This window comes from Hirundo rustica, chromosome 19 (assembly GCF_015227805.2).
Source record: "Hirundo rustica isolate bHirRus1 chromosome 19, bHirRus1.pri.v3, whole genome shotgun sequence".
Taxonomy (NCBI): Eukaryota; Metazoa; Chordata; class Aves; order Passeriformes; family Hirundinidae; genus Hirundo; species Hirundo rustica.
Genome location: NC_053468.1, coordinates 10,663,761 through 10,681,107, shown reverse-complemented (window position 1 = coordinate 10,681,107; position 17,347 = coordinate 10,663,761). Strand labels below are relative to the sequence as shown.

General features: G+C 50.3%; 1 protein-coding gene across 1 annotated transcript in view; it reads right to left on the bottom strand.

Annotated features, from left to right (window-relative positions):
• RNF43 (ring finger protein 43) overlaps positions 1-17,347 on the bottom strand; it is a 57,257-nt gene that overhangs the window by 17,671 nt on the left and 22,239 nt on the right. The window lies entirely within an intron of this gene.

Below are 17,347 nucleotides of genomic sequence, written 5' to 3'. Positions count from 1 at the left end.
TGGCTGGACTCTGTGGAGCTGGAGACCACAGCTCTATGGCCTCTAGCTGTGCCCCACTGACCCCCCTGGCATGGGCTGGCAGACACTGCCCTCACTCCCAGGGCTACACCCATTAGGAAAGTGCCAGGAATGCTGCTGGCAGTGACGGGGGTGCTTTTTGCTGCCTGTGCCGTGATTTAACCCAGCACCAATTCCACATTCACAAGCACCCGGCACCGCAGACTTGGGAGGCACCATAAAGCCACAGAGCTGCTTTTGGTAGCACCGAGTCTAGGTGCTAACAAAACCATGAAAGTAAGTTAAAATCATCAAATCCTAAGATAACAGAATGGAGACCAACTAGTTCTAACGCCTCGTGCAAAGGTCTGTGGCTGTGAGTTTGTATCCAACTCCTAGTCATGTCTGGAACTGCTTAAAACCAAAGTAAAAGCAAAGGATTTCAGTGAAATTTGAAATATTTTAAAATAAAAGTTTGCACCCTTTTGTCAAAACATGAGTCTAGTGGAAGGTGTCCCTGCCCATTAGCAGTGGGGATGACTGGATGATCTTTAAGGTCCCTTCCAATGCAAACCATTCTGGGATGCTACAGTTTAGACTTCAAGACTTCAGGACATCAGATAAGAGGGCAATTATACCAAGCTGAGCACCACAAACTCTAGAAATCCAGGTTTTCAGGGAAGCAATCGCATTGGTTATGGCTTAGAGCAGTGGGAAGCTCCCAAAAAGCCCCTGCTCCCTTGGAGCACTGACAGGTGCTGCCTTGACCAACACTGACATGGCATTCAAGTGCCCATGATCCCACTGGATTCACCCAGAACAGCATCGCTTTGTGCTCTGCTTGCCTGGCTGGGAGCTCGGGTTAATATGTGATCATGGCGTTGGGGTAATATGTGCTTGTCACAGCCACAGAGAAACACCAAACAGGAAATGCAGAGTGTGTGTCAGGATAGCTCCAGCAGCTCAGAGGGATCCCACCTGAGCCTCCCCCGGGCTGCTCCTGGAGCCTGCTGTAGCTGGGAAGGACCTTGGAGCTGTGTCCAGCCCTGGCTGTGACACTCACGGGACAATCACAGTCCCACGTGCTGAGCTTGGAGCAGCCTCTCTGTGACCAGGACTGCTGGGCCTGATCCCAGCATTAGGGTGAGGGGCCCTGGCACAGGGTGCCCAGAGAAGCTGTGCCTGCCCCTGGATCGCTGGAAATGGGATCCATGGCCAGGCTGGACAGGGCTTGGAGCAATCTGGGATAGTGGAAGGTGTCCCTGCCCATGGCAGGGGGTAGAACAAGATGAGCTTTAAGGTCTGTTCCAACCCAGGCCGTTCCATGATTAATAGTGAACACCAGGAATATGAGCAACGGGCCAAGCCACTGCAGTTCCAAATGTGCATGGGGAGCATATGGAAAATGCTGGCAGCTGTTCTGGAGCAAGACTCAGGTGATAAATCTGGAGAAGACCTGCTGAGGAATGCTGGTCCCTGCACCTGAGACCCTTCACATGTGGGCAGCTGTCCATGGAGCTGAGGCAAAGCAGTGTCCCCTTGTTATTCTGTGCTGGGTCCCTCACAGACATGGATCAGGCTGGAGGCTGAGCCCTGGAGCCTTCTCAGCACCCTGCAATGCCCAGGGGCAGCTCAGGGCCATTCCTGGGGCAGGGACACAGGCACCATCCATCACAGCCACCTACTCCACTCATCTCTGCTCCAGAGATCTCCTCCCTCTCCTCCCCTCAGCTCCTTCTCCTCTTTGTTGCTGTACTGGCAACTCCTCCAGCAGCAGCACAGCAGCAAGACGTGGCTCTTATTTTCTACGTCCTTCAACAGCATTTCTTGGCATTCTTACTGCCCCATCCCTGGCATTACCAGTGAGGGATCCTGGCTGCACATTGTGCTCACAGGACAAGAGCAGACTCAATAAATAATCTAAGGATGATGTGGAAAAGCAAGTATTATGAGAGTTCTCAATGCAGAGGACTTGTGCCCCATGTGTGCCTGTGGCTGCAGTCAGGATCCCTTGCTCCCTCCTGGGTCTGTGGCTACAGATGGGCTCCCAGGCAGGGCATCCCCCTCTCTGCTGGGCTGGGCACCTCTGCAGCACTGACTGCCACAGCCATGGCTCCTTACAGACCCTTATCTGATCTAGGCGACAACAAAATCCCATTGCTGAGGAGAGGGGGTATGTTCACACCCAAAATCAGACAGGCTTCATATGTGCTGCCTAAATTCCACCACGCTGCTGTTCCAGCACTCCCTGCTCCCAGGGGCTCCCAGTCAGCAGAGGCACCTCAGGGGTTCTGCTGGACCCCACAGAGCTGTTCCAGCGGGGCTTCCCTGGTGGAAGTCACCTTGCTGCTCTGCCAGATCCTTCTCACAAGATAACCCCTGCCTGGGGCAGTGTTCCTGGGATCCCAGTGGTGGGCTGGGATCAGCTGGCAGGGTTTGGATCCACTCTTGGGTGATTCAGCTCTGCAGCTCCGTCCATACTCTGGCACTGGTAAGACACTGTCAACCTGTGACCCTTTGGCTTTGTCACTCCATCTGTCTCTGTCAGCACATCCCTCCTGTCACACCTTTGGAGAGGACACAGAGCTCCTCCTCATCCCTATCTTCTTGCTATCAACTTTTTGATTTCCTGTTTCCTTGCCTTATGGCTTCTCTTTATTTTCTACCTTTTCTGTCCAAAGTGCCACTCCTAAAATACTGAATTTCACTTTTTTAACTCCTCCTTGCCATCTTTACCACTTTATTCCCACCAGTCCCACTATCTTCACACCAACCTGTCCCTCCCAGCACCACTCACAGGTTGCACTGCGCAACAGAAACATGGGGAAAGGTCCTGGGGAATCAGACATGGAGAGGTGCCCAATTCCCACGTGGGAGTTTCATGTAGAAAACAGGAGGAAAAAAGGTGACCCTGAGAGCCCACTTTGCTGCCTGAAGGCAGGATCAGCCAGACCTAAAACATTCAAGTGTCAGAGACACTTGCTGAACCTGTTTTCAAGACCTCCAAAAAGAGGGACTCCTCACCCAATCCAGGACTCCCTTCTCCTCCACACCAGAAAGTGTATTACAGAGTGTATTCCAGTGCCTCACTGGAGCTGGTTTTTCTGCAGCCTGAGCCGATTAATTCTCCCTGAATCAACCATGCCCATAGAAAAGAGATTATTTGTGCTTTTTTTCCTTTCTCCCCAAAGAGCCTTTAAACATTTCTGTTCCTCTTTCTGTTCACCAAGGAAGCCTGAGGGACAAGGGTTGAAAAAGGACTCAGAGAAAGTCCTCAGTTTTCTCTGTGAGGAAACTCAAGAGCACTTTCCACGCTTTCTTCGTGGGGGAAGAATCAAAGTTTGATCTGAAGTGGCATGAGAAATGTTATAACCAACCCATAGGATTGGCATGGAAAAGACAGGAAGAGAACAGGACAGGAGAGTGTTCACCAAAGGGCTTGAGAAAAATCCTGGACTGAACTCTTCACTACGTTGACCACAATCCCAGAAAAAACTGCAAGCAGCAAATATCAAAATGCACTTGAAGAAGTAGAGAGCAATGCAGGGAACGGCAGATTGATAATCCTGACCTCCCTACTACAAGAAAAGCCAGGTTAAAAAAATAGGTTCATGAATAGAAAGGAAAAACTAACAGAGCTTTGGAAAAGGAAAGAGATGGTTCACAGAGCCACAGGGTTCCTCAAAGCAGTCAGTGAGTGTGGGACTAAAGGCAGTTTCATGAATGCCAGACTCTGGTGTCTCCTCTCCTGTTCTTCTACAAGGTCAAGGCTATGGAAGATGATGGAATATTGTGCAGTACTGCCCAGGGAGAAGAATTCTGGACATGGGCCTGGAGCAACAGAACAAGGGGGGATGGCTTCCCACTGCCAGGGCAGGGATAGGTGGGATATTGGAAGGAATTGTTCCCCAAGAGGGTGGGGAGGTCCTTGCACAGGCTGTCCAAAGAAGCTGTGGCTGCCCCTGGATCCCTGGCAGTGCCCAAGGCCAGGCTGGACAGGGCTTGGAGCACCCTGAGATGTCCCTGCCCATGACAGGGGGTGAGTCCATTCCAATCCAAACCATTCCACGGTTCTGTGATCTTCAGAACCAAAAAGATAAGAAAGCGGGGCAGCCCTTAGCGTGAACCCACCAGGACAGTCCTACGGCAAACTGTGCTGTCCAAATAATCACAAACCACATGGAAAATGAGAGGGATGGTGAAACAACCAAGTTCTTCAGCAACACAGAAAAATCCAAGTTGGTAAACATTAAAACTGTCTAGCAAAGGATCTCATGATACTGAGTAGTGGAATGATACAAGATGGTAAAAAATGCAAATATGAAAAAAATTATCCAGGTATTTTACACAGGGATGAGCTCTCAGTGAGCCGTTGATGAACAGGAAGGAACTTGCAGTCACTGTGGGGAATTTTATGAACACCATTGTTGAATCACACAAACCAGTCAAAAAGCAAACAGGCATTACTGTAAAAAACAAATGAAAAATGAAAATGCACTAGATAAAGCTGCAGTGTGTCACCATCTTGATTATTACAAGGAGTCCTGCTCACTCCATCTTAAACAGAGACTTCTGTACAATTGATTAAGTGAACAAGAATTCTTCAGCTTAGTACAGCTGGGATATGTTAAAGCTACAGAAACTCATTGAAAATGTGAAGAATTCATGGATCAAAACACCAGGAAGAGCCGTTAAATGCATTGGTGGATACACCAGCCTGGCTGTGGCACAGTCAGGGGGCTGCAGAGGAGCATCCATTGGGATTTACCCGTGCTCTGCACATTTTGGGGCTGCAAGGGAACTGCACACATGGGGTTCTGCACTCACCAGGCAGCACTATGGGCTGCACACTCTGCTCCCCACTAGACTTTTGACACTAACATTTCATTTAGGAAACAAACTCCAGAATACAGCTGGAATTCGTGGTCAGTGGTGCCAGAGTGCCGAGAGAGCATCTGCTCCCAGAACACCAGCAGAGCCAGCTGCTGCCTTATCTGTGGGACAGTGCTGTGACTTCTGGCTGTGTCCCAGCACCAGTTCTCCTTCCCTTCCTCTCACTAGTATTCCAGCAGGTGGAATCTCATGCAAGACCTTGAGGGAATCCTCACCCATGCAGGGCCGGGAGAAGGGTGCAAGGATTTTGTTCGGGACAGCAAGACCTCCCCTGCCACATTTGGTGGCACCTTGAAGCAATGATGGCACAGTCTGCACATGAAAGGCATTAAACAGCATTTCACAACCTAAAATTTGGGGGGTGAGGGAGACTGATGGGCCATCAGACACATTTCTATCTGAAATGGAAATTTCATTTTTTTTCTTCTAGTTCTGTTTAGGAAGTTGCCTCTGACAGGACCTTCCAGGGCAGAGCATGGTGCAGAGATTAAATTCTGCTCTCGCTGAGTGTCCCCAGGTTGCTCTGGCTTCAGGACTGTGGGTAGGATGGACCCTCCTCTGCAGATGTGGAATTTCCAGCTTGGAAGCAGAGCTCATGCCAGGACCATTCTTCATCTCATGCCAGAATCATTCTCCAGTTGCCATTAGTGCCACAGCCTTGAGTGGATGAAATGCCTTGTGGAAAAGCTCCTTTACAGATGAGCTACAGCCAAAGCAGCAGTGAGAGGATGAAGCAGGGGCCTACATCACTACAATGGCACCTTTGGTGACACAGAGCATCTCAGACACTGTCGTGCCACATCCATGGGAGACACCCACTGCCCACTGCCCTGCTGTCTTCCCCCAGCTGTGTCACATCACTGTCACCCAGCATGAGCTCCTGAGGCAGGATATTCCTGGATTTGTGGATATGTCTGGCTTAAGACACCTCTTCCCTGCTAGAATTCTGTCAGTGAGCCTCTGAGTTAAGTAAGGTTTACATGCCCTTGTAGGTTTCTAAAGGCAAGTGGAAGTGGTCTCCTACCACCCTCTCCATTTTTGCTGCCAGCACTAGCCTGGCTGTAATAATTACTGGGCAAGATCCTCTGCTGGGTCTATGAGGAGACGGAAACAGGGCACCTGAGACAGGATTCCTGTGGGAATGAGTAGGGCAGATGTCTCAGCTCTAAAAGCCAGATGTGCACCTGCACAGTGCATCTCCCAGAGGTGTCAGAGCGTGGGGACTGTCCCAGCTGCTGGCACTAGGGACACCCCCAGGAACCATGCATGGCTGGGATGGAACAGGCCATGTGCACTTCTCAGTCACTACAGAATGCTCCTGACAGCAACACTGCCTTGTTGGGAGAACCCAGTCACCAGATCCTCCTGTCCCAGCCTGCCCCAAAGCTCAACCTGAGAAGAGGTTGGAGCCAGGTGGGGATCGGATTCATCTCCCAGACAAGTAACAGGACAAGAGAAAACAGCTCCCTTGTGCGCAGGGAGGTTCAGGTTGGACACAAGTAAGAATTTCTTCATGTCAGGTATTGGAAGGGGCCGCCCAGGGAAATGGTGGAGTTCCCATCGCTGGAGGTGCCCAAGGAATGGGACTCAGTGCTCTGGGCTGGGTGATAAGGTGGGCATTGGTCACAGGCTGGACTTGATGCTCTTTGAGGTCTTTTCCAACCTTAGTGATTCTGTGACTCTGTGAATAATACTGTGTGAATGTCTTTACTGCTCTAAGAAAGGCTCTTCCCAGTTCACCTCAACTCTCCAGCTTTACCAGCTGAACAGAAGCCACTCTTACCCCAAGACCATTCCACTCAACTCACGGAGACAGCAGCAGGAATGACAAGACACTACCATAGGCACAGGAGATGCTGCCAGGAGGCTGAAACACAGCAACAGTGGAGCTGGAAAGTGCTGTGGGACACTACTAGAAGGACATGGGAGGATGAGAAGGGACAGGGCAGGGAGATGAAGTGGATTTTAGTCACGAAGAAGATGGAAATGGCTCATTGGAAAAGAACAGCAGCGTTTCAAGAAGCCCAAAGAAAAACTGCCACTTCCATGACACCTGGGCATGAAGCTCAGCCATCAGGATAAGGGGGTTTTTCAATTTACGGCATAAAGTTTCAAAAGCTGTTATAACAGCAAACACACCTTACCCACATGTGAGTCACAGACAAACACATTCACTGATAAGAGATGCATTATTCTTAGAGAGACTCAGGTCCTACCTCAACATGCGAACAGCTCAGATAACCATCCGAGTCCCCTGAAGGAGTGGCCAGAGGTGGGAGAGGAGACAAAGGACCGACAAGATGCCAGTGCAATACTCCTGTGCTTGTGCCCTTACTTGTGCTTTATGAGCTTCACCACCTTTGGACCAAGTCAAAGGGTCAGCAGGGCCTGAGGGTTTGATACAACAAATCAGTCCCTAATCAAGAGATGACTGTGTTTCCTTCTCCTTTTCATTACCAAGCTGGTGAGAAACAATGGGCAGTGCTAAACCCAAGTGGGATGTTTATTTGATTATCACAGGTGCAGGATTAGACAGTTTAGCTGAAGGTGAAGTCTGGATCTTTTCTGTTGCTCTCTGCAACTCCCTGAAAGGACTTCAGAGCCAGGTGGGGGTCAGGCTCTGCTCCCAGGGAACAAGGGACAGGACAAGAAGAATTGGCCTCAAACTATTCCAGGGGAAGGTCAGGTTGGACATCAGGAGGAATTTCTTCCTGGAAAGGGTGGTCAGGCCTTGGAAGGGGCTTCCCAGGGAGATTTGGTGTCCCCATCCCTGGAGGTCCCCAAGGAAGGCCTGGACGGGACGTGGCACTCAGGTGCTCTGGGCTGGTGACAAGGTGGGGATTGAGCACAGGCTGGATTTGATGATCCTGGAGGGCTTTACCAACCTAAATTATTCCCATGGGGCTGCAAAAAACTCTCAAACGCCCCTCACTGACAGCTCTGCTGAAGTTTGCTCTCCTGCAGACAGAGCAGTCCCGCATGAGGGAAGCAAGTGTCACTTCTGTTGGCACAGCCACCATGAGGATTGTATGGACTGGCAAGGAAACCTCTGGCAAAGTTCCATAACAATGTCTGGTTAAACTGTCTCTGTCTGCTCCACACATCCATGTTGGAGTATCAAAGGCAAAGGGAGTCTGGCCAGCCCTGACTCACAGCACTCAATGAAAGTAAAGGCAAGGGAGAACAGCTCATGCTCCTCTGCCTCAAGCACTCTGCAGGCAGTCTGGATCCCAAATCCCATGGAGAGCATCCAACCCACGCTGACCTGCTCACCTCACACACCTTGGAGGGCCCAGCCTGCCCCACTCTGGAGCCATCTCCATCCTTGAAGACCCTATTTGACACTGGCAGTGGCTGGGAGGTTAAAGCTGTCCCACAGAACTCACACAGGACTCACACAGGTCTTGTCCCTCTGCACCCCTCGAAGCACCGGCAAAGCCCGAGCTGTGCTGGCAGCTGTCTCACATCTCCAAGCACAGAGGTTCCCTGGGACCAGCTATGGGGTGGCACAAACACATGAGGACTCCCACAACTTGTCCATCAAACACCTGAGACAGCTCTGACCCTGAAAGCAGCCCTGCAGTGATGGGCCACATACAGAGACTCACCTGAGTCCAGATCACTTTACTGCAGCCACTGGGTACTTTTCCTCAGCCACCAGCTTTTTACAATGTGTTTCAAAGTTAAAACCTTGACAAGTGATGCCAGAAAGTGCATCCTTGATTTTCTAGAAAGGAGAAGGCAGATCTAGAAGAGCAAAGACTGACAAGAAAATTCCTTTTGGGGCAAATTAAAAACAACTTCTTCTGAAGCATCACACATCTCCGGGAGGGCTGAACTGCTCCTGGAAAGAGACTAAAGAGCTCTCCAGAGGTTTATGTGGACTGGGAAATTCTCTAAACTCTCCTGAAGATTAAGCTCAGCAGCACTGTTGCCTGGAAATGTCTGATGTGGCCCTGACCAGGACTGTGGCCATTTCTGGAGAAACCAAGACGGTCCAGGGAAGCTTTACCTATTCACGGACAAAACGTTTGTTAGGATTGCACATGGAGCTGTTCTCACCAGGGAAACGCCGCAGGCAGGAGATGGGCTTGGAACGGAGGAGTCACCCCAGGGAAAAGCTGCCGGCAGGAGATCGGTTTGGGGTGGAGCAGCCAGCCCTGCCGAACCTTCCCAGCTGGCGCCGGGGGGAGCATTGCCTGATCCCTTCCCCCTCCGTTTCTCTGGGCTCTGCCGCCGAGCCAGGTGCAGAACAAAAGGAAAGTAATGATTTAGTTATTGCTGCAGCGCCGAGGGTTTGAAGGTCAGGCGCTCAGCACGGCACCCGCTGTACGGCCAGGCCGTGCTGCAGCCCTGCAGCCAGAGCTGCTCCGCAGGCCCGGCGCTGCGCGGCTCCGGCTCCTGCGCGGGCACATGAAAGGCTTCTCTCTAATGTAATAACTGACGGCCTCTTCAGTGCCGTTTGAACTGTTTACAGACTGAGTTAACGATTACAGGCAATGTGTACCTTGGCTGCTGACCAAAATTCTTACCCGCCCGTCAGATATTATCAAAGAGCCCTTCACTGCTGACCTGGAGTCCTTCCAAAGCACAGCGCCGAAATGCTGGCGTAAAGGAGGGGCCTTGGGTGCTCCATCGTGAAACCCAAGATAGACACAGATCTGCTCTGGAGAGCTGTCCTGGGATCCGGGTGCCAAGTCACGTAGAGACACGGGAAGGCCCGAGGGCTCCCTGAAGCCCCGTGCCCAGGGCTGCACGCTGTGGGCCCTTCCCTGCAGGACACCAGCCATGGCTTTGCTGTGCTGCCTTCCAGGCCTTCACAGAGGACACCACACAACCCACGAGCTCTGGCTGTCCAGGTTTCCCTCCCTGCATGAGGTCACTGCCATCCATACCCGGTTCTTTACACATAGCCTAGGTGGTTGTGTTAATGCCGGTGGTTACACGGCTTAAAGCTCCGCCTGCCAAAAGCATTTTCAATACCCTCATGCCTAAGAGTGAGGACAAGAACAAACCAAGTGGTGAGAGATTAGATAAAATCACTTCCATTGTTATTTGTAGCTGGAGAAATGCAGGTGTAGGTATAAGGTCTGGCTAGATTTAGGCTCAGAAACAAGCCCCAGCTCTCTGGGGCAAATTGCACCAGGTCTGGAAATCCCATTGAAATGAAGGGATGAAATAAAGAACTGGCAAGCTGCTCTAATTAGGGCTGAGTAACACAGAGCAACATCCAAGCAGCACTGAGGCTGCAGAGCAAACTCTGCTTCCGAGCAGGAAATTCCACATCTGCAGAGGAGGGTCCATCCTACCCACAGTTCTGAACCCAGAGCCACCTGGGGACACTCAGCGAGAGCAGAATTTAATCTCTGCACCATGCTCTGCCCTGGAAGGTCCTGTCAGAGGCAACTTCCTAAACAGAACTAGAAAAAAAAAAAATTCCATTTCAGATAGAAATGTGTCTGATGGCCCATCAGTCTCCCTCACCCCCCAAATTTCAGGTTGTGAAATGCTATTTAATGCCTTTCACGTGCAGACTGTGCCATCATCGCTTCAAGTTTCACCAAACCATTGTTAAAAAAGTGCTGCTTCAGTATATCCCAGAGTTCCAAACTCCCAGCTACACCAGCAGCAGGAACTGATTCATCCCATGCCTACCAAGAGGCTGCACAGTACTGGTCTGCCATCATCCCAAAGCTCTTGGTACAAAATGCCAGGTGATAAAATTATGAAACTGAAATTAAAATTTTGCTCCTGTGTTCCTAAAACAAGCTATTTTGTCCTGCACAAAAAAATTGCAAACACATCTCTTTCACAGGCTGACAAGATACAGAGTTTCCAAGGGATGATTTCTGGAGAAGGGCTGATGCCTCCACTCCATGCCAGTTCTGTCTTGAAATATGTTTTATGTCAGCAGGTCCTGAGCACAAGGACAAAGATTGAACAGCTAAAGGAATAAATTATTTGCTTTTCAATCTCTGCACCAGCCCTCCCACTGTTTCACCGCTCAAATGTAGTTTTCTGTAGTACAGATGAGCAACTGGCTGGTGGAGGACACGAGTCTCTCTTGTTGGACATTGCTGTATTCACAGAAGACAGAAATGTGGGTGCAAATACATTTGCTGTGATTTGATTCAATGAAACTTGCTGGTACAGTGCAGTACACAACAGAAATTGGTTCCTCCTACGCTTACTTGCTAAGACATGAGTTCAGGCCCTCTGGGATCTGCAATTCCCTGGCTGCTATGATGACATCACTGACATCTAAGGAGCTGCAGGAATGCCGAGAATGCAGCTCTGGGCTCCTGGGGATGCTGAGCTAATCTGCTGCTGCAGGAGGCACCAAAGATGGGGTGCCTTGGTCACACTTCTGCCTCACTTCCAACCTACGCTCACTGCTCTTCTTGAGGCCACACAACACAACACCTGGGCTGCACCAGTTTAAACAGCAAAAGTGAAATTGCTTGAAAATCTCTTTCACTGACGTCTTCAGATGCTGACCAGAAACAAGAATTTCAGCACAGGCCCAAGGGGTCAGACCCAAAATTGACATAAATCTGTGACCTGGGTTAACTGATGCCAAGAAAGTTCAACCTGAATATGAGGCAGAACTTCTTCCCTGGGCAGTGCCCGAGCCCTGAACAGGCTGCCTAGGGAGGGGGTGGAGCCATTCCAGACCCATCTGGACACAATCCTGTGCCCTGTACTCTGAGATGACCCTGCTGAGCAGGAAGGTGGGACCAGGTGACCCACGGCAGCCCCTTCCATCCTGACCATTCTGGGATTCTGGGGATCTGTGAGCCGACTATCACAAGCCAGCAGAGACCAATCAAAGAGTGGTTTTCCACTTGGTGTTCCACTTGGGATACCTCTCCAGCATGAGTGTAATTACTGATCTGGAGTTGTACCCAGAGCCAGCCGGTGAACAGCCTGAAGGATTTCACAAACACACCTTTTTCCTTTTAGCCCGTTTATACTTGTTCCACAACATTCCCTGCAATTGATCTCAACAAAGGATTTCAGAGAAGTCAATAAAAAGCCTTGCTTGGACTAAAGATAATTTCACAGGAAACTTCCAAGAGTGAACTCTGTTACCATCCTTGCTGCATCCTGAGGAACTCCAGCCACTGAAGATCACAGAATCCCAGGATGGTTTGGGTTGTAAGGGACCTTGGAGACCATCTCATTCCACCCCCTGCCATTGGCAGGGACACCAGGTGGCTCCACGGTGTCACAGGTGTTCAAAGAGCTGAGCTGGCATACTGGAAGGAGCTTGAAGCAGGTGAGAATGAAACTCTTCCCTTAGTTTTGGCCTGTTGGGAGCCTCTGGATACTTCAGCATTCATCACCGAAGGGCTAAGTCTCCGTGTGGAGGTTCTTAGGGACAGGGATGACAGAGATCTTGCCCCAGGACTCAAGAGACTGAGGCCAAAAATGTGGAGAAATTTCCATTTTCAGGCATCTCTGCTGCTGTGTCCAGAGCAGTACAGAATAGTGACCATGCAGGATGAAGGACAAACAGGGCAGGAAGTGGAAAAACGTCCCTGCTCAATAGATTAAGATCCAGTGGATGCTCTACCCACTGTCTTCATTCAAGTGCCCCAATAATTTGATCAAACATTCCTTTGAAATGATAGAGCTCTACCAGCTGTTTTACTCCAAGGAATGGGAAGGGAGCCACTCACAGTCCATTTGTTTCGGGCAGTGAAAGGAGGTGAGCTGTGATATCACCTCCGCTGGAGCATCCAGCCCTCCACATCCTGGATCTCTGTGAGAGGGGACAGAGGAGGATGAGTGCTGGGATAATGAGGATGTTGTGTAAAATGAGCCATGAGCACCTCGAGTTCACTCATGCAGACTCTGGTTCCTGGGCTCCACTGCCTTTTCTCTTGGTTCTGCAGGGTGGAGGTGGTTGTTGCAATCACAGATTCTTCCTCTCTATCTGCTGCTTTTCATCTTGTGATGCTCCCACTCCCGAGGCAGGATGGCTGAGGCGGGTTTATTGCACAGCCATGCTGGAAGCACAAGAAAGAGCTTTTTGGTGTGGTACCTCACCCCTCTATGCCGTAAAACCTCCATAGTCTTACCCTGATGGCCTGGGAACATGGCAGGTGCCCATCTCCCAGGGAAGGAGAGAGGTCGTTGTGCTGGATCCCATGTCCAGGGCCACGCCAGGTCCATGCAACATGGATTTGCAGCTCTTTGCAGAGAGCACACTCTCTGTACAGCCATGCCTTGCTGGTACCACAGGGAACCTGCTGGTGTCTGCTCATAATTCTGCAAACTCTGCAAGGGTTTGTAACTCCTTTATTACAGCTCAGTTGATTTCTCCCCTGATCCAATACAGTTGCTTTTTCTACCAATATTCCCTAAAGTCACAGTGAACAATGTGCATTTACACTGTCCAGTACACTGAGCCCTTGGCTCCCTCATGCAACTGGCATCCCCGTCACGGGGGAAGGACAAAAAGCCATTGTAGCCAAAACCTTAAGAGCTTGCCCGAAATGGTTTCTGTGGTATTCGGAATCAGTGCAGCACTTGAGAACACAGGGATAAATCATTAACAAGTCATTATTGTTCACAGGTACTTTTGGCAGGAAAACCACTGAGGTCAACTTGGACAAACTGCTGTGGGGTAGTGGGGGTGGCAGTTCTCCTGCAGGAGCATTCAAATCCTCCTCTAATACCAAGAAATAGGCTGGAAATGACCTTCCTTGCTGAATCTAATCGAGATGGAGAGCAGCACACCCCTCCTTCCCAATCTTCTTGGCCTGAGCTCCCTCCCAGCTCCATGATCAATCCCTCATGTCTGCTCTCTGACAGTGCTGTTCATCACAGCTCCCCTCACAGAGTGGGCAGCCCGACAGAGCGAACACTACTCCTCATGTACCAATCCCAGCATCTCCCAGATCCCATCAATCACTTCTGCTACTGGGAGCTGGGGAGTTCCCAAACACTGCTGCTTTTCCGAGAGATCTGTCCAAGGATAGCTGTTTCTCATACTTTGTAAACCTGCAGAGATGCTGCTTCTGTACAACTTATCAAATTCCCTCATCCCTAGCCAAATTCACCAGCTCAGTGGGCAATGGGGCAGATGAATCCGTGTGTCATGTGCTCCCCAGGCCATCAACACTGGTAGCAAATGCTGAGAGCCATCTCCATGGTAAATATCCTGGAGGCTGATCCATCCTCACAGATTCCAGTGCCGTCAGACACTCCAGCTTCCATGGAAAACTATTAATTCTTGTCATCAAGTTTCCTGCTCAGTGGCCAGCTGGCCACTGACCCCACTGCTATTTAGCTGGTGTAAATCAAGTGCCACAGGACACTTCCAGAGCACCATGATGTGGCAATTCCTCTGAATATGGGAATGTGGTCATTTAGAATTAAGTAACCAAACAATTTGGATACAAATAGCTTAAAAGGTGTGGTGTGTTGATCAGTGTGAGCTCCTGCCTGGGGGAGACAACACAAACATGGGGTTCCTTTTAAAGCCCTAAAAATATCTTCCAAGAAGATGCCATGGGTTTGGCTCAGCTGCTCAGGCAGTTTTGTGCCCAGTCAGCTTGGGATGGTTCAGTGGTGATTTTTTTTTTTTTTTTTTTTTTTTAACTAAGAAAAAGCACTTTCAATTTTGACATTTAAAAATCGCCTACCGTAAGCACAAAAAAATTTCTTTCTAAACTCACTGGCTTCTGGACACACTCATGGAAGCCAAGAAAACCAGTCAGGTAACCAAGTCCAGCTCCTGAGGCAGCCCATGTTTCCATCTTTCTCTAAAAAATATTGACTCCACAACTGCAGACCCAGGCAGGGACACTTGCACTGCAAAGGGACACAACAGCTGCTTTCCAAAAGCCTGAGGCATGGTCAGATAATTCAAAACAGTTCTTCTGCCCAGCCTGATCTGAGAACATTCACGACAAGGCTGCCATCAAGTAGGGTTTAACAGGACTGGTTTCCCCTGGAATGGTAACAAACAGTGTTTAAAGAAAATCCTTCTGAATTTGACATGGTCATGTTGGCTGAAGTACCGCCTGAGCTACAATCAACATTTCACAGACCTTTATGCCATGGAGCACCCAAGAGACTTTAAATCCAGCCAGAAAAGTTGCAGGAGTAGAAGTCTTCTCAGTCTACCATGGCACGCACAGGGGATCCCCCAGTGCCTTCTTTCCATGGATTATTCCTTTGCTTTGCATTTTGTCCAATTGCTCCCACTCCCAGAGATGCACCCAAGAGTTTCACTGTCTCTGGAGTGTCCCCAAAATTCTTCCACCCCATCCCAGCTGGGCTGTTTGCTGTCCCCTGCTTCCACAACCTCCAGGCTCCATTTCCCTGGTCCTTCAAAACCCCCTTCATAGCCCAGAACTGGGAATGAACATCAAGTTGATCATAAAACAGTTTCTTTTGTTGATAGAAAATTCTTTGCAGGGCGTGAACAGCAGGAGAAAGAAAGGACTCCTCTGAACTGCTACCTGGCTGGAAACCCCCGGAGGGCAAGAATCCGATCCCTCCTTTGAGGAGCACAGACCTGTCTGTACAGGCTGCGGGAGCAGGAGAGCTCTGTGTGTGCAGCTCCAACACTCACCAGCCCCTGCCCTGCCTTGTTCGGGACCAGCCTCCAGCTCATGCACGGGAAATGGCTCCGCTCCTCCCATCTGCATCCCTGGACAGACCTTGTCTTCCTCACTCCACTAATCCCCTCCTCCAGAGCCAAAGCTCTGCCCCATCACCTCCCTATCCACCTACCCCACATGCCCTTCAACAGGCCCATCATCCACCCAAATCCTCCTCTCCTGCTGCTCAGAACCACCCTCTGTGTCCTTCAGAGCTGCTCAGGAAGAAGAAAGCCTCCATGCAATAATCCCAGATCTGGGCAGGAAGAGCCACTCACCTATTATTTAATATTTACCAATACCCCACCAAATCCTCTGACCTGGATGCAGGCATTCTGCAGATGCCATAGCAACACTTTCAAAAAACATCCTGAGGATGGACAGGACATATTCCTTAGGAGCAAGGAATCTGCCTATCAACACTAAGCTTGAGAAGCCATGTCCACAAGTTTCACGTTTTCCAGCCCTAAGAAGAAACATAATTCCTTGGGCAGCTAGTCCTGCTCTGGATCAGCCCCATCTGCTTCCAAAAAGGACCAAAGTCCTTCAAAGTCCCTTAGATTCAGTAAAATAACAAATACAGAGAAAAAAACCAAAACACCAACACTGCAGAATGGTTTGAAATCCCCCTCACAGTCTCTGCATCCTAGAACAGGTAATACCACAGGCCCACCAGCATCTTCAGACTCAGCTGTGCTATCCTGAGCAGTCCAACTGCAGCAGATCCATTCCAGCACCATTTGTGTCCACATCCAGAAAAAACCCATGGGTGTGCTGGTTACCCCTATGTTTTCTTTCTTCCTCTGCTCCCACACTACAAAGCCTCTCATGCAGTTCTTACACAGCCTCTCATGCAGTGCTTCCACTGCTGATATTTATATTGAATATACAAAGGGCTGCTCCCAGTGCTCAGTGCCAGCATCTGAGAAGGGAGGAAGCAAAGTCAGTGGACCTGGGAAGGGAGGAAGGAGGTGAAACTCTCCATTCCTGGAACTCAGCATTGCCAACAAATGTGTGCTGCAGTTCCCTTTATCTCACATATTCCTGGAGTGGGCCAGGCCTGAAGGGAGCACAGCGGGTCCCTGGTGCCGCCTCCCTGCTCAGGCAGGGCCATCCCAGAGCACAGGGCACACGATTGTGCCCACAGGGCTCTGCAATATCCCCGCTGAGGAGACTCCAGCCCCTCCCTGGGCAGCCTGTTGAGGGCTGGGCACTGCCCAGGGCAGAAGTTGTGCCTCCTGTGCAGGGGGAATTGCTGGGCTCAGGCCCTGCCCGTGGCTCTGGTGCCACTGCTGGCACCCGGAGCAGAGACTGGGCCCTGCTTGGAGCCCTCCCTGCAGGTATCCGAGGAGTTTCAACTGGAGCCTGGAACAGAGAGCTACTACCAAAAGAGCAAAAACATTTTGGAAAGCTTCCCTGGAGCAGTGTGGGATCTCGGTCCCTGAAATCAGAGACCATGACTTCAGGAAATGCTTGAGAAGGGGCTCAGGTGGATCTCAGAACACACACTTTCCTTCAAAAGAGAAAGAGCCCCTTGGGTAACTCCTGGGAGGAATATGGGGCTGCTACCTGGGATCTCAGCTCCCAAGAGGAGATGTGAAAAGACTCCTGGAGATGCCTGGTACATCCTGGAAGATGAGGTTTCCATGAAAGGAGAAAAATCATTTCAGATTACTTCCTTGGAGGAGTCTGGCATTGCTACTCAGAATATCCAGTGCCAAAATCAGAGATGAAAAGACTCTGAGAGATGGTACCTGGGATATCAGCTGCCTGGAGGAGATATGAAAAGACTCCAGGAGATGCCTGGGAGGTGTTTCAGGTAGATCCTGGAAGATGCAGAT